The sequence below is a fragment of the Oryzias latipes genome, chromosome 7 (genome assembly GCF_053564925.1).
Source record: "Oryzias latipes strain Hd-rR chromosome 7, Olatipes_Hd-rR_3.1".
NCBI lineage: Eukaryota > Metazoa > Chordata > Actinopteri > Beloniformes > Adrianichthyidae > Oryzias > Oryzias latipes.
Genome location: NC_136243.1, coordinates 28,318,234 through 28,333,294, shown reverse-complemented (window position 1 = coordinate 28,333,294; position 15,061 = coordinate 28,318,234). Strand labels below are relative to the sequence as shown.

General features: G+C 39.2%; 1 protein-coding gene across 2 annotated transcripts in view; it reads left to right on the top strand.

Moving 5' to 3' along the window:
- The first annotated feature begins 1,502 nt into the window (after nt 1-1,502).
- gpr153 (G protein-coupled receptor 153) overlaps nt 1,503-15,061 on the top strand; it is a 47,969-nt gene continuing 34,410 nt past the window's right edge. The window contains exon 1 of one of the 2 annotated variants that reach the window (XM_020704522.3): nt 1,503-1,686. The gene's annotated coding sequence lies outside the window, so the exon portion shown is untranslated. Of the gene's footprint in view, nt 1,687-1,867; nt 2,303-15,061 lie in introns of those variants that run through there. The other variant, XM_011476896.4, reaches the window with a different exon arrangement.

Sequence of the window (15,061 nt, the reverse complement as noted above, 5' to 3'; positions counted from 1 at the left end):
AAGCGCAACAAAATTACATTCAAATGGGATTAGGTATTAGGGAGCCTGTGTGTTTGAATAAATGCGATGTGAGTTGCAGCTGACAGCAGGAGAAGAATCATGCTGGCACTGCATGGTGGAGCCTTCAGTGACTTCTTCCTTCCTCCTGGTCCCTGACTATTTCCCAAACTTGAGCTTAATCTTATTTTCCACTTGTATTTTTACATAATTATAATAAAATAAGCCTTTACTCAGACCCAACAGGTAGGAAAAACATCAAACTTTTACCTTTTTTGTAAATTCGTCTAGTTGAATATGTTTGCTGCTGCAAGCCAAACCAAAGATTAATGATATCCAAAAGTCATCTTGCAGAAAGCAGTGCTAACTCCAATCATCTTTTGATCTATAGTCATAGCATTCCCAGTGGTCTTTTAATTATGATTGGCATTTTTAGCCAAATTTCCAAAACCTGAGTGGTTTTCTGTGACAGTTCCTGCAGAGCAGCATTAATTCATTTAAAATTTTGCCTCTGAGTTGTGGGCGGGACTGTTGGCGCAGCGTGAGCCTGCCTTACTTTCCCATCATTCCTTTGTTTACACTATCTACCGCTACCTTACAGCTGCTCAAAATCTCAACCTAACATTACCAGACCAACAAAGTTGGCAAGTGATATTGAGGCTATTCAGCCTCACAGTTTTGAGCTAGAACGGAGAGGAACAGGGAGCTTGTGCCCCACCCAGCATATCTCCTGGGCATTTATTCCAACGGTACTTGTTTCATCTGTTCCTGATTCACAATTATTAAAAAAAAGAAATACTATAAAATGCAATTTGACCCATATTTTCTATGTCCTCATCAGAAAAAAAAGTCACAAGAACATTAAAAACACCAAAACCACAATTTTTCTCAGAGTGGGTCCTTAACACTTAAAACTGACTTTCTTCAAGTGTTCTTAGTATTGACAGGGAGCCAACTTGAGAGGAGTTCCAGCTGAAATGAATGCTATTTTCCTCAGAACTTATAAAGCAAAATAATTCATTGGTTTCTTTTTTCTTTTATTTTCTTTTAAATGTATTTCTTTTAAGAAATGTCAAAATGGGAGATGTATTTTATTGGCAAACAAAAGTCACAACTTACCAAACGATATTTCTAAAAGATCTACAGAAATATCACTATCACTCACATTTATTAGAGACTGAAGTGAACAGCGCTAGCCAATTCCAAAAAAAGGAATGTTTCAAACCTAATGGTTTTAAACAGTGAAGGTTAGAAATTGAAAAGAAAAATAGGGAAGATAAGAAAACCGGGCTAACCAGCCATAGTAGGAATGATGCAGCAGGAATTTTCTTTTCCCTGTTAACACAGAACAGACTGACCATGAATGGACACCTCCCAACAGGTTGAGTGTTTGTTCTAATGAATGGGAGGTAGGAGACTATGCGCTAATCAGCTCACAATCTAACATTAAACGAAATAATTTTCGTAACTGGAGTCAAAACCACGGCAGCAGGGACCGATCTGTGGCTCCTCCAACATGAAGAGCCTATTAATTCTTCACTGGATAACCTCAGCCCTGCGGGGGGAAAGCGCTGCAGCCATCCAGGGATACAGTCTTACATAACAAGTCGTATAATGTCAGTGCAAAGGCCCATGTAAAGGATGAACAACACGAGAAAAGAACAAGTTCATCGGACACAATGAAACGCAGTAAGTGTCTTTTCAGATTTGGAGCATCTTCAACTTATCTGCGGTTTATTCCGGCGCTGAAGAGGGTTATTTTTTTCTGTTGAAAAGGAGCAGCTCCAGCACTGTTCAGGTATCGACCTTTTTGTTTATGAATTATTCCTCATCTCAGTTTACTCCCACGGCTGTTCGGAGTCTGATTCGCGAGCGCGTCTCATCTGTCGGGAGCGCGCATCAGTCATGCCTCATCCATCGGGCGCCTCGCCTCGCCTTGAGGATACAAGCAGATATTCGTTTTTTATCTTCCATTAGCTCTCGGATTTCTGTCCGACTCAACACTTCCCGCAGAGAAGAACCCGGGCAGCTTTCTTCAAACAGATTTTTTTTTCTCTAATCCACGTGAATGGATCACAGGAGGAGATAGGAATAGCTACAGCTGTGGCGTGATGTGCCAGGGCTCACCCCTTCGTTTGGCAGGTCATTCCCTTAACTTAGAGCTGTCAACACTCATGTCTGTTGAGGGTAAGGATTTAAACGCACCGAGGTCACTTTAACGGACTTTAATACCCGTGACTCAACGACCGTCTTTTCATTCTAACCAAACGATGAACCTCTGGACGCCTCGGCATCGCGCGTAAAGGTAAGATAACCAAACCTGCTGATGACCCAGCTTCTTTGTTATGGATTTAAAACAAACAGAGCTTGTGATAAACAAGTGGCGCACAAATGGAGAAGCAGCTCAGCTGGGAAGAAAGCACACAATAAAATGTCATATTGAGTGGATCCACGCTGCAGATATGACCTAATTTGCTTTGAGGATTGCATTATGATCGAACGATAGGCAATGACTGAGGTCGGCTCAAATTAAAAGGGGAAAGAAGTGCATGACACATCATGTGTTTAGTCCAAGCCTGAAGAGCAAGAGGCTGAATTGACTTGACATGCATGTGCTGTATGGGAATTACAAAGAGCAAAGTGTTGATGACTGGCAGAACACCCACCAGTCATTGGGACAAATAACCTACATGCAGTTGAATACTTATTGACTTGAGTGACATCAGACAATTTCCCACATTAAAGTGGAAACTATTTTGTAATAATGAATAGCTTATTAGTGCCCATATTTCATTTAGCCTATTGTCTAAACCTTTTAAGTACTGCTTGTTTATTTATTTTATATTGAACTAGGATTTGACATGTGACTATTTTTTGTCAACTTTTGCCAACTTATGAAAGAAGGTACTGTCCTAAAAGTAAAGGAGTTTGGTTAATTAGGTGCTTAAAGTCCCGCTCCAATCATATTATGATCTATTTTTAAATAATTCCTAGTGAACTTCTAATTATGACTGTCCAGTTTAGTCAAAAAAATAAACAAAACACCTGTGCCTTTTCTAACTAAGACATGGTTCCTGCAGAGCTGCAGGAGGACTGCTCTGAGTTGTGACGCAGATGTAAGCCTCTCCTGATTTCCCATCATCTCTTTGTTTACACTCTCTTGTGCTAGCTTCCAGCCCCTTACAACCCCAAGCTAACATTAGCGGTGCAACAAAAATGTTGAGCAATATTAGAGCTAGCTAGTATTGAGCCAGACTCCAGTTCAGACGAAGAGCATGAAGATGTTAATGTAAATATTTGTCTACAAGTAGATGCATCAGAACGGAGCGGAGCTAAGAGACTTTGGCCCGCCCATTTCGCCCATTTCTATGTCACAACTGAGAGCTTTTTCAAATGACATTTTTTTCATCTGCTCCTCATTCATCATGATTTGGATTAGGGCTGCACAATCTGAGGAAAACTCACGATACGCGATATTAGTGATCAATATTGCGATGACGATATAACTTGCAATAAATGAACAAATAGCAAAAACAACAAAAACATTTCCATTTCACTGCAAAAGTTTAATAAAAATAAAAATACCTTAAATTATTCTCCAAATGACCCTCGCCTAATTAGGAGCTAGGGCAACATCATAAAAGGGCAACAACATAAAAGCTCCATCTGATTGGTCAACAACGTGAAGAGCTCCATCTGATTGGTCAATGCATAAAGGGATTTATTCAATTCATTTAATAGTTCAAGTTGCTATAAGATTGTTTTAGCATTTAAGGTTTACCATTTATTGCGATTTTCGCCGACTTTTGCGATATGGATATTGCACAGCTTGAAATCGCCATAACAATAAATTTGCGATTAATTGTGCAGGCCTAATTTGGATAAAGGAATACTCAGAAACACAGGTTTAATCTTAACTTAATTTATCAATGTCCTCCATCGTGACAAAAATGCTATGAGACCAAAAACACAATCTACATAGGATTGGGTCTTTAAATCCAATTAATTTACTATTGTGTATCCACTCTCAGTCCTATACTCTTATGGGCTTTAGTATAACACATTGCGAGAAAAGATGGGTCGTGAAGCTGCTCTGTGTTTTGTCAATGTTTCTACAGAATGAAGTCTTTCCCCATATCATTATGGGAAAGAAAGAGCTTACCATCTACTATACTCGATTTAACCATTTCTGCCACAGAAATCTCACCAGATATGAAGAAGACATCAAGACTTGTGTCAGGAAGTGGCCATACAAACCACTAACCCCATCAGGGTTTGGAGAAAGGACTGCATGTAACAGTTGCTGCTACACAGCAAAGCCTCAACAAATCCCAGTGTTTTGCAGGGCATGTGTGACATTTTGCTTGTCACACATTTGCCTCTGTCATCTTATGACCGTGCTAGTCTGCGTTCACACTGTTCTGGTTTTTACTTGCCAACAACACAATAAGTGACTCACTCAACATATTAGACTATAATATAGCATTATTGTCAAGTATTTTAAGAATACTGCTCTGTGTAATTCCACATCTTTTAATAGATGAACATTCAGTTTCTTAGATTTTAGAGCCAAACTGGAATCTTTTTAGCCACATAGTACAGCTGCAACCATAGTTGGAGACATAATCACATAAACAGGAAGAAAGCCTCAAGGGTTATACGGTATGTGTGATGGAAAATCCTGCAACTTAATCTGTGACAAGCTGGTCACGGAGCTAAGAAAAGCTCTCAACTTTTCTCAGAAACATCAAACAGCATGTAGTATTCTGTGATGGGATTGTTTGGTACTGTTTACCTTCTGCTTATTGTGGATAGTCATCATTGGTAAACCAAAACAGCTGTTTGCGTTTGCCTAATCTTGTGCAATGAGAGGATGTGGCAAATAACATGCAATCATTAAAATACCTTTGCTGAAAGCTTCAGTTGTTTAAGGAGGATAGCTTTTTTCTTTTCTTTTTTTTTTAAAAGACAAATAAAAAATTTCTTTGCTCATCTACATTAAAAGCTCTGTTTTGCTTTACACACCAAAAATGTGTGGAAAATACATTAATATAATATGTAACAGTAAACTAAAAATCAAAAAATAAAGAAAAGCTGAGGCATTGCTTTTAGCTAAATTGAAGTTTTACATTAAATTTAATGCACTGAACTTTTTTTTCTAATTGACCTCTGATGTTAAAAATGTTATATTTAAAAATATCTTACTTTTTAAAACTCTAATTTAAATCAAAGTGGTCAAAACTTATTTTAGTACAAAATACTATTATATTTAATATGCTTTTAGCACATTCACAACCTAACCGTTTACTTTGAATTCATATGTATTTCTGAAAACAAATGCAAGGTTTTACTTTACTTCATTTTCATCTTCGGAAATGAGAACAAAATAGTTTAATTTAACTACATGGAAAAGGCACACTTAACAGTAAATGCTTGAGTGCCTTAGGCAACTAAACACTTTGTTTGGCAATTTAGATGTCATTGTTTAGCTTCATTATCTGGTAAATTAAAAAGAATATGCTGACATTATGCTTCTTTATTGAAAAATAGAACAGTGGAGCTATCTATCAGCCATCCATAGTGATTTTTTTTTAAGTCTATTCACAGACTATTATAATATTACTTGACAATGTGAACATAAAGACCCAGTGAAATGAACATCTGGGTTTACAATGCTACAGTTGATTGTTTGGTTATGTGTAATAACACCACCAAACAGCAAATGACACCATGTGTTTCTTACAGAGCCTGACTGAATCGATATTACAAATGTATAGATGGATTGCAGAATGAGAAGAGTGTCCTATACATAAATGTAGCTGAAAAAACAGTCCTATGAAGTAGACTTATTGCATTTGTTTTGTTTCACATAAAATAGCCACAGATATAGGAGATATATTTTAGACTCTAGCCTAATATAGGCAACCCCAACAAAGTCATGGCCTTTAAAGACCCACTCCGATCATCTTTTGTTCTTTTGTGAAAGCATTCCCAGTGATCTTAATCTAGCCACAGGGGTTGCAAGCCAGTTACTTCTGTGCCGGTCCCAAGCCCGGATAAACAGAGAGGGTTGCGTCAGGAAGGGCATCCGGCGTAAAAATTGCCAAAATAACCATGCAAATCATCCACAACACTTTAGACATACCAGATCGGTCAAGGCCCGGGTTAACAATGACCGCTAACGATGCTGTTAACCTACAGGGTGTCGGTGGAAATTTGACTACTGTTGGTCGAAGAAAGAGGGGAGGCAGAAGGGTCCGTGGCCAGAGAGAGAAGGGAAAAGGCAGGAACATAGGTTTGAGAATAGGGACTCTTAACGTTGGCACAATGACAGGGAAAGGCAGAGAACTGGCAGACATGATGGAGAGAAGGAAGGTAGATGTACTGTGTGTGCAGGAGACAAGGTGGAAGGGCAGCAAGGCACGTAGTATTGGAGGAGGATACAAACTGTTCTATCATGGTGTTGATAGGAAGAGAAACGGGGTAGGAGTGATTCTGAAGGGGGAGTTTGTAAACAGTGTTCTAGAGGTGAAAAGAGTCTCAGACAGGATGATGAGCCTAAAGTTAGAAATTGAAGGGGTGATGGTGAATGTAGTCAGTGGGTATGCGCCACAGGTTGGCTGTGAGTTAGAAGTGAAGGAGAGATTCTGGAGTGAGTTGGATGAGGTCATAGAGAGTTTTCCCAGAGGAGAGAGAGTCGTTGTTGGAGCAGACTTTAATGGGCATGTTGGTGAGGGCAACAGAGGTGATGAGGAGGTGATGGGCAGGTTTGGTGTGAAGGAAAGGAATCTGGAGGGACAGATGGTGGTGGACTTTGCGAAGAGGATGGAAATGGCTGTAGTCAACACTTACTTCCAGAAGAGAGAGGAACATAGAGTGACATACAGAAGTGGAGGTAGGAGTACTCAGGTGGACTACATCTTATGTAGACGAGGTCATTTGAGAGAGGTTAATGACTGCAAAGTGGTGGTAGGAGAGAGTGTAGCCAGACAGCACCGCATGGTGGTGTGTAAGATGACTCTGGAGGTCAGGAAGAAGAAGAGAGGGAAAACAGAAAAGAAGACCAAGTGGTGGAAGCTACAGAATGAAGAAACTTGTGAGGAATTTAGGCAGAAGTTGAGACAGGTCCTGGGTGGTCAGGATGAGCTTCCAGATGACTGGGAAACTACAGCAGAGATTATCAGGGAAACAGGTAGGAAGGTGCTAGGTGTGTCATCTGGAAAGAGGAAAGACGGTAAAGACACTTGGTGGCGGAATGAGGAAGTACAGGAATGCGTCCAGAGGAAGAGGTTGGCTAAAAGGAAGTGGGATGTAGAAAGGACTGAGGAAGGTAGACAGGAGTACAAGGAAGCGCAGCGTAGAGTGAAGAGAGAGGTGGCAAAGGCCAAACAGAAAGCTTACGATGAGCTATATGACAGGTTAGACAAAAAGGAAGGAGAGAAGGACTTGTACAGGCTAGCCAGACAGAGAGACAGAGATGGGAAGGACGTGCAACAGATAAGGGTGATTAAGGACAGAGATGGAAAGGTGCTAACAACCCAGGAGAGTGTACAGAAAAGATGGAAGGAGTATTTTAAGGAGCTGATGAACGAGGAAAATGACAGGGAAAGAAGGGAGGAAGATGTGGTTGTTGTGGAGCAGGAAGTAGCAGAGATTGGAAAGGATGAGGTTAGGAAGGCTCTGAAAAGGATGAAGAGCGGAAAGGCCGTTGGTCCTGATGACCTACCTGTGGAGGTATGGAAGTGCTTAGGAGAGACAGCAGTGGAATTTCTAACGAGTTTGTTCAATAGGATTCTAGAGAGTGAGAAGATGCCTGAGGAATGGAGGAGAAGCGTTCTGGTCCCGATCTTTAAGAACAAGGGTGACACGCAGAACTGCAGCAACTATAGAGGAATAAAGTTGATGAGTCACACAATGAAGCAGTGGGAAAGAGTAGTGGAAGCCAGGCTTAGGAAGAAGGTGGAGATTTGTGAGCAGCAGTATGGTTTCATGCCCCGTAAGAGCACCACTGATGCCATTTTTGCTTTGAGAATGTTGATGGAAAAGTACAGAGATGGTCAGAAGGAGCTGCATTGTGTGTTCGTAGATTTAGAGAAGGCGTATGACAGGGTGCAGAGGGAGGAGCTGTGGTACTGTATGAGGTCGTCTGGAGTGGCTGAGAAGTATGTCAGAGTAGTTCAGGACATGTATGAGAGAAGTAAGACGGTGGTGAGATGTGCTGTAGGTCAGACAGAGGAGTTCAAGGTGGAGGTGGGACTACACCAAGGATCAGCTTTGAGTCCTTTTTTGTTTGCTATGCTGATGGACAGGCTGACAGACGAGGTAAGACAGGAATCTCCCTGGACAATGATGTTTGCGGATGACATTGTAATTTGCAGTGAGAGTAGAGAGCGGAGAGTAGAGGTGGAGGAACAGCTAGAGAGGTGGAGGTTTGCTCTGGAAAGAAGAGGCATGAAGGTCAGTCGTAGTAAGACAGAATACATGTGTCTGAACGAGAGGGTTCAAGGTAGAAGCGTTAGGTTACAGGGGGCTGAGGTGGAGAAGGTGCAGGAGTTTAAGTACTTGGGGTCAACAGTTCAGTGTGTTGGGGAGTGTGGAAAAGAGGTGAAGAGGCGAGTGCAGGCAGGTTGGAGCGGGTGGAGGAAAGTGTCAGGAGTGTTGTGTGACAGAAGAGTGTCAGCAAGACTCAAAGGAAAGGTGTACAAGACAGTGGTGAGACCAGCTCTGCTCTATGGGTTAGAGATGGTAGCAGTGAGACAGAGACAAGAGGCTGATATGGAGGTAGCGGAGATGAAGATGTTGAGGTTCTCCTTAGGAGTGACCAGGTTAGACAGGATAAGGAACGAGTACATCAGAGGGACGGCTCATGTTGCCTGTGTTAGCGACAAAGTCAGAGAAGCCAGACTGAGATGGTTTGGACATGTTCAGAGGAGGGATAGTGGATTTATTGGTAGAGGGATGTTGGAGATGGAGCTGCCTGGCAGGAGGGCAAGAGGACGGCCAAAGAGGAGATATATGGATGTCTTAACAGAGGACATGAAGTTGGCTATTGTTAGGGTAGAAGATGTCCATGATAGAGTGAGGTGGAAAACGATGATTCGCTGTGGCGACCCCTGATGGGAAAAGCCGAAAGAGAAAGAAGATTCCCAGTGATCTTTTAATTATGATTTTGCTGTTTTTAGCCAAAATCAAAAAACGTGTAGTTTTCTTGGACATCGTTTCTGCAGAGTGGCAGCAGTTCATTAGAAATTTGCCCCTTAGTTATGGGCAGGACCGTTGGCAGGAGACAACCTGACCCCCCTTTCCCATCAACCATAACTGAGCTATCTGCTTACATGTTGTCCTGCTTGCTTACAGGCCCTCAGAACTCCAACCTAACCTAACCTAACCTAACCTAACCTAACCTAACCTAACCTAACCATTTCTGTTGCACCTAGCAATGCAACAGAAATGGCTAGCAACATCGGTGCAATCCAGCCGTATACAGTTTTGAGCCAGATTCCATCTCAGACGAGGAAAATGAAGATGTACATGGATATTTGTCTACAAGTGGATGCATCAAAATGGAGTTTGTGGCCTGAGTATTTTCAGTATTATAACTCACATTTTTTGGAAACTGCATTTATTTCCCTCTATTCCTGATGAAAATTGTAAACCCAGAACTGTTTGCAATTTTTCTTTTTAGTGATTTAATAATTATAGTCATTAATAAATTGGAATACCAAAAAAATTGGAAACCCGTTGGTTTAGCAGTGGCTGTTGTAAAGTGCTATCTGGATGAAGTTTGATTGATTGACTGATTGATTGACTCAGGAGTGGAAGATTTACAAGCCTAAAAGAGCTCCAGGCCCTCATGAGAGTTACCGAGGATGTGATTGAAAAAAAGCTTAGTGAGCGATTGGCCGCCAAGCACGAGCACTTTAATTTAGGCTACTGATCCTCAACGTTAGTCTTAATTGTGATCAGTTTAGCCTATAAAAACCTTGGCCTATAATTCTTTCAAAAATGTATATACCACATAAAATAGCCAATTATTAAATTTGATCTTGAAAAAAAGACATACGTTTACCTTGCGATTTTGCCTTTTTTTGGCAAGCGGTGCATTGACTCTTCTTCACTTCTCTTGACCCGCCCTGCTGGGAAAAAAAAACAGCACAGTGCAGCTTGTACAAAAAGTAAGATACTATTTATATGTTTATATCTTAAAAAAATGTGGGTATTTGTTGAGGAAAAGGCTACATGTGTCCTTACTTGGGAAATAAGATAATAAAGAAAAAGAAAACAATTCTTGCTTTTAGCATGAATCTCTGCTGTGGTTCATTTATTGGAAAACCATAAATCACACGTAAGCTCATGATTTATGTACCAATAAGACCTTTGCATGCCCCACATGGCACTGAGAATCTAAGCACATACTGTAAAGTTATAACAAGCCATCATCTGGTGTTTAGATAAAACAGTTTTCTTGTAAACTGCCGTCCTTGGCCGAGTGCCTGGAAAAAACTATAAATTAAGCTAAAGGAGAACAAAGTACAACAAATCAGGATGGCCTGAACACAAATTTAGATGACATTGTTGCTGCAGAGTTGACCTGAAAGGATTTCCTGTCATTCCTGTAGACAGGAAAATAAAACCACTCCATGTGGGACGTTTTATGATTTTTTTTTTTTAAGAAAAGCTTACTAAATAAAATGTTAATAAAGGAATAGAATCATCACATTTTTATTAATAGATGAGTATAGAAAACAAATGTTAAGCGTGGAAGTTAATTTTATTAAAAAGAAAGACAATAGTTTTATTTTTTGACATTTACTGGTGGTGTTTCTGTGATCTGGCATAAAGGCTTCAACAGAACTGTGCTTATAAAAGGACAAATGTGACTGTGGCAAAAGAGTAGGCTGCCAACTTACTCCTCCACCCTGCTGTTCGTTAGTGAAATGCTCTTATTACAATAAGTGGAAGGGTCATGGGTTCAGAACATGTTATTGCTGCTCTACAAGGCTTTATAAATACTAGCATATCTGCTGTCATCCACTGTAACAACATATTTGTGGGCTTCCACATTAAGTGAGGTAATCTGACCATGCCTTGTAAAAATTCCCAGTACTGTTCAATTTAACGCTTGTGCTATCTTAGATGACCCCACCCTTACATTGACATGTTCTCCCTACCATGGCAAAGGTAGATAAAGGTGGAAAGATTTCATGTAATCCATGGACACCAGTGAAGATCACATATCATTGAAGAAAAAAGGTTCAGCACAATGCTAGTGGGTCTAGATGACCCAACTCCCATTGTTAAAGTGCCTAGGATAGCACATTTATGAAAAACACCCCATGTTTGTTGACTGCAGTGTGAACAAGTGTAAAGATTTTGAGATTCTATGTGATCATTTTTAAAAAGTTTTTTTTGTAGTAGGCAATTTTTTTCTTTGTATCGTGGGGTGGCCGTGTTGCAGAGGTAGATCAGTCAACCTCTGATCGGAAGATCACATTTCCCGCCCTGCCCGCCCTTTTTTATGTTCGCTTTTTATTTTACAAAACCATAATTAGTAAGCGGTAAAATTATATAATTTTTTCCCAGCTTTCTTGTTTGCAGTGCTGTATAGGTTGATGTTCTTTGACGTACTTTAACGCACCGTACCACGAAACAAATTGTCCACTTTTTGTTAAAAAAGCTATCTAAAGAAAAATAACAAGAATAAAATATTAAAAATTGATTGAATGTTTTTTTTATTTTGTAGGTAACCATGGTATAAGGGTTTTGTGGTTTAATTTGGTTATGTTATGGTCATGTTATTAGTTGCTCTTTGTCTGTCACACCAGTTCTGGGTAAATCATGATCCACAGCTGTCTTTATTTCAGTTAATTACCCTCAGTCTATTTTAGTGTCTGGTTTTCTGTTCTATCCTGCTCTGCTCTGTTGTGCCACCTTTTTATTGTGGTGTTTCTCATGTTCTGGCCAGTTTTTTTATGTTTATGTTTCTGTCACCTAGCCTGGAGGTATTCCAGAAAGCAGGTTATGCTAGCTCCCACGGTAAGTTTGAGGCTAAAGAAGTGTACAACCACAGCTTTCGGTTCCAAAAACAGAGGTATGTTTCAGGGTATGCTTAGTTCCCATGGCAACTCATGCTCTGAAAATAATCTGGTCTGGAGCAGGTTCAGTTGAGGTTAGTTTGTTTTCAGAGAGGTGAAGCAGCATGGCGTGTCCATTTGAAGATGATTTAGTGGATGAAGAACCTCAGATAATACATTTTCCACCGTGAGAGGGTGATAAGACCACGTATGGATGTTGGAAAGATAAACTTTTTTACTTTGATCTAACTTAATTATTTGCTTTAGTTAAGATAAATCAATTATTTTTAGTTAAGTCAGCTTAAAAATAACACGTAGTTATCAGACAGTTATTTTACTTTCATTTAAATTAATTCAATTAAGTAGGTGTAACTTTGGTGCTGCTGTTAGATCGGCACCGCGAGGAATTGTGGGATACCATTCCTTTTGCCTGTCTGGACGGATTTGGGTTTAAGTGTGGGTTTTTGACCAAATGTGTTTAGTTTTTTAGATGTTTTACTGTGTTTTGCCTAGTTATTTGTCCTACAATGTTTAATTCTTTCTGCACCATGAGTGAGAGGGAAGGAGAGGATGAGGAGTTTATATAGCACCCTTACTGTGAAGAAATGTAATGATAAGTTCAGAGATGTGGTAAACTACACATGATTCAAATCTGGTACATTTCATTCATTTTACTGTTAAAAAAATTAGAATATCTGCAGGCTCAAATTTAGATATATGAGAGTTCAAAAATTACAATAAATTGAGATGAAAAACATTTAATTGAATTGGAGTTATTACATTTAGTTAGTTAATATATAAATATATATGTAAATTTGAGTTGTAAAAAAAGGATTGAGTTAGATAAACATAAGAAATTAGGTTGAATAAATGTAACTCAATTACTTGTTACCTCTTGAATTGATTTAAGTTGGATAAGTTATATATGTATGCGTCACAATGAAAATAAGATCAGAAGCTCATGCGTTTACTTTGTCCGTTATTTTTCTCCAAGCAGAAACTCTTTCTTTTGCTGATGTAGCCGTTTTACTTTTTTGATGGACGTATAATCTTCATACGCCGTCATTAAAATCTCAGACTCTTTCTCACTGAAGTATAGCACTCTCTTTTTTTCTTCACGCGTTTCCATGGTGACTCCGGAAATCGGCGATCCACAATGTGTTGCTTTTGGGTTGTTTTTAGTGAGGAATTAACATTATACACCTAAATGCTCAAAAAGTTATTTGTCATGAAATAGGCCCTTTAAAGTCTGAGCGCTTGTTAGTCAAAGTCCACATGATTTGTCTGCTATTTCTGTTTTAGCTGTGCAAAAATATGATTAACCACTAACTAGATGCTTAAAGATAACATTAAATTCAAGTTCTGTTAACTTTTTTGAGCAAAATCCTGTAAAGTACAATTCACTCAATACATGATATTTGATAATTTATTTTAAAATTGGAGTACATTTGGCTATAGTGTCACAACCACATTTTACATTTTGAGGTCAGTGATTACCCCAAGAGCATTAACAACTTCAGTATAGTTCTCATTTTTAGAAAGACATAAGGAACAAACTACAGTTGCAAAAAATGTATAAATATGAATACCACAAATTGAATACATAAGAGAAATAATTTTAATTACAAAAATACTGTTGTGCATTTGTTTTTGTTAGATTATTAAAAATGAAACTCTTGAGGGCTATAAAAGGCAGCTCATCATGTACAACAGGGCTGTTGAAGCTAAATCCACATCATCATTTGTAAATTGTTTAGAATGAATGTGTTTATCTTCATAATGAAAACAGTTTAAATTTACAGAGTACTATAATCTGAATAATTCCTTAAATTTACTTTTAGTAGATGCTGTGAAGTTTAGTTGAATCTGTACTTCATTGGTAAAGAGCCACTCTTATTATAATTGTGTTTTTGGTGTTTTTAACATGTTCTTTCTTGTGGCATTTTTCTGAAGATAGGGGACATATTTAAAGACAATTAGGGTTAAAATTGAATTTCCTTACTCAAATCATTGTGAATAAGGAGCAGATGAAAATATGCTGTTGGAAATAGGTTGTAGCTTTGATGTAGAAGGCACTACAGTAAGCCTCAAGCTCTGCTCCAATCTGATGTACCCACTTGTATATGACTAGATCCATGTATGTCTTCATCTTCCTCACCTGAGCTGAAATTTGGCTCAAAACTTTATGGCTGGATGGCTCCAATATTGCTCACCATTTTTGTTGCACCATTAATTTTAGGTTGTGGTTGAGAGGGGCTGTAAGCTAGAGGGAGAGCGTGTAAACAGATGAATGATGAGAAATGGGGGCAAGCGTACTCTGCACCAACTGTCCGGCCCACAACTCAGAGACACATTTTAAATTAACTGCTGCTCTGCAACAACTACACACTCGTTCAACCCACCTGCTTATCCACTTTTGTACAAATATGGGCATGGGTATTGTTTTTGCACCCCTCTTCAAGAAGGTTGGTAATGCGAATCTTGTGTGCACCTGTCTGTGTGCATAAGTCTTGTGAGATAAATCTTCCATCACAAATGTATGAATATACTTCCAATCTGTAAATAGTTGTGTGCAGACTGTTTGTTGATGTAGTCATGCTAAGTCATGCAATTTACTTATGACACTCTTACGTTTTGACTTTGCATTATCGACTGCCCCCAGCCCCATCTCCTCCATTCTATCCCCTCATCCCCCATCTCTAACATCCCACTCTATTTATTTCTCTATTCTTATCTTCCGTCCGGTCCAACAAGGAATGCATACAAATATAAATATCATAAATAAAGCTTAGCCTCAAATACAAGAGGGGTTTATACAAATATACACTCTGTCTGTCTGTCCAACACAAGAGGCTTTCTGATCCGCTTCCTCAACTGTTGGACAGGACAAGGACGAGTTAAAAAAGTAAACAAACAACAAAAACAACTTTTCTTTTAAATTTGGGCTAAATATCGCATGATAATAAAGTAATAAATAACTGGGAATGCTT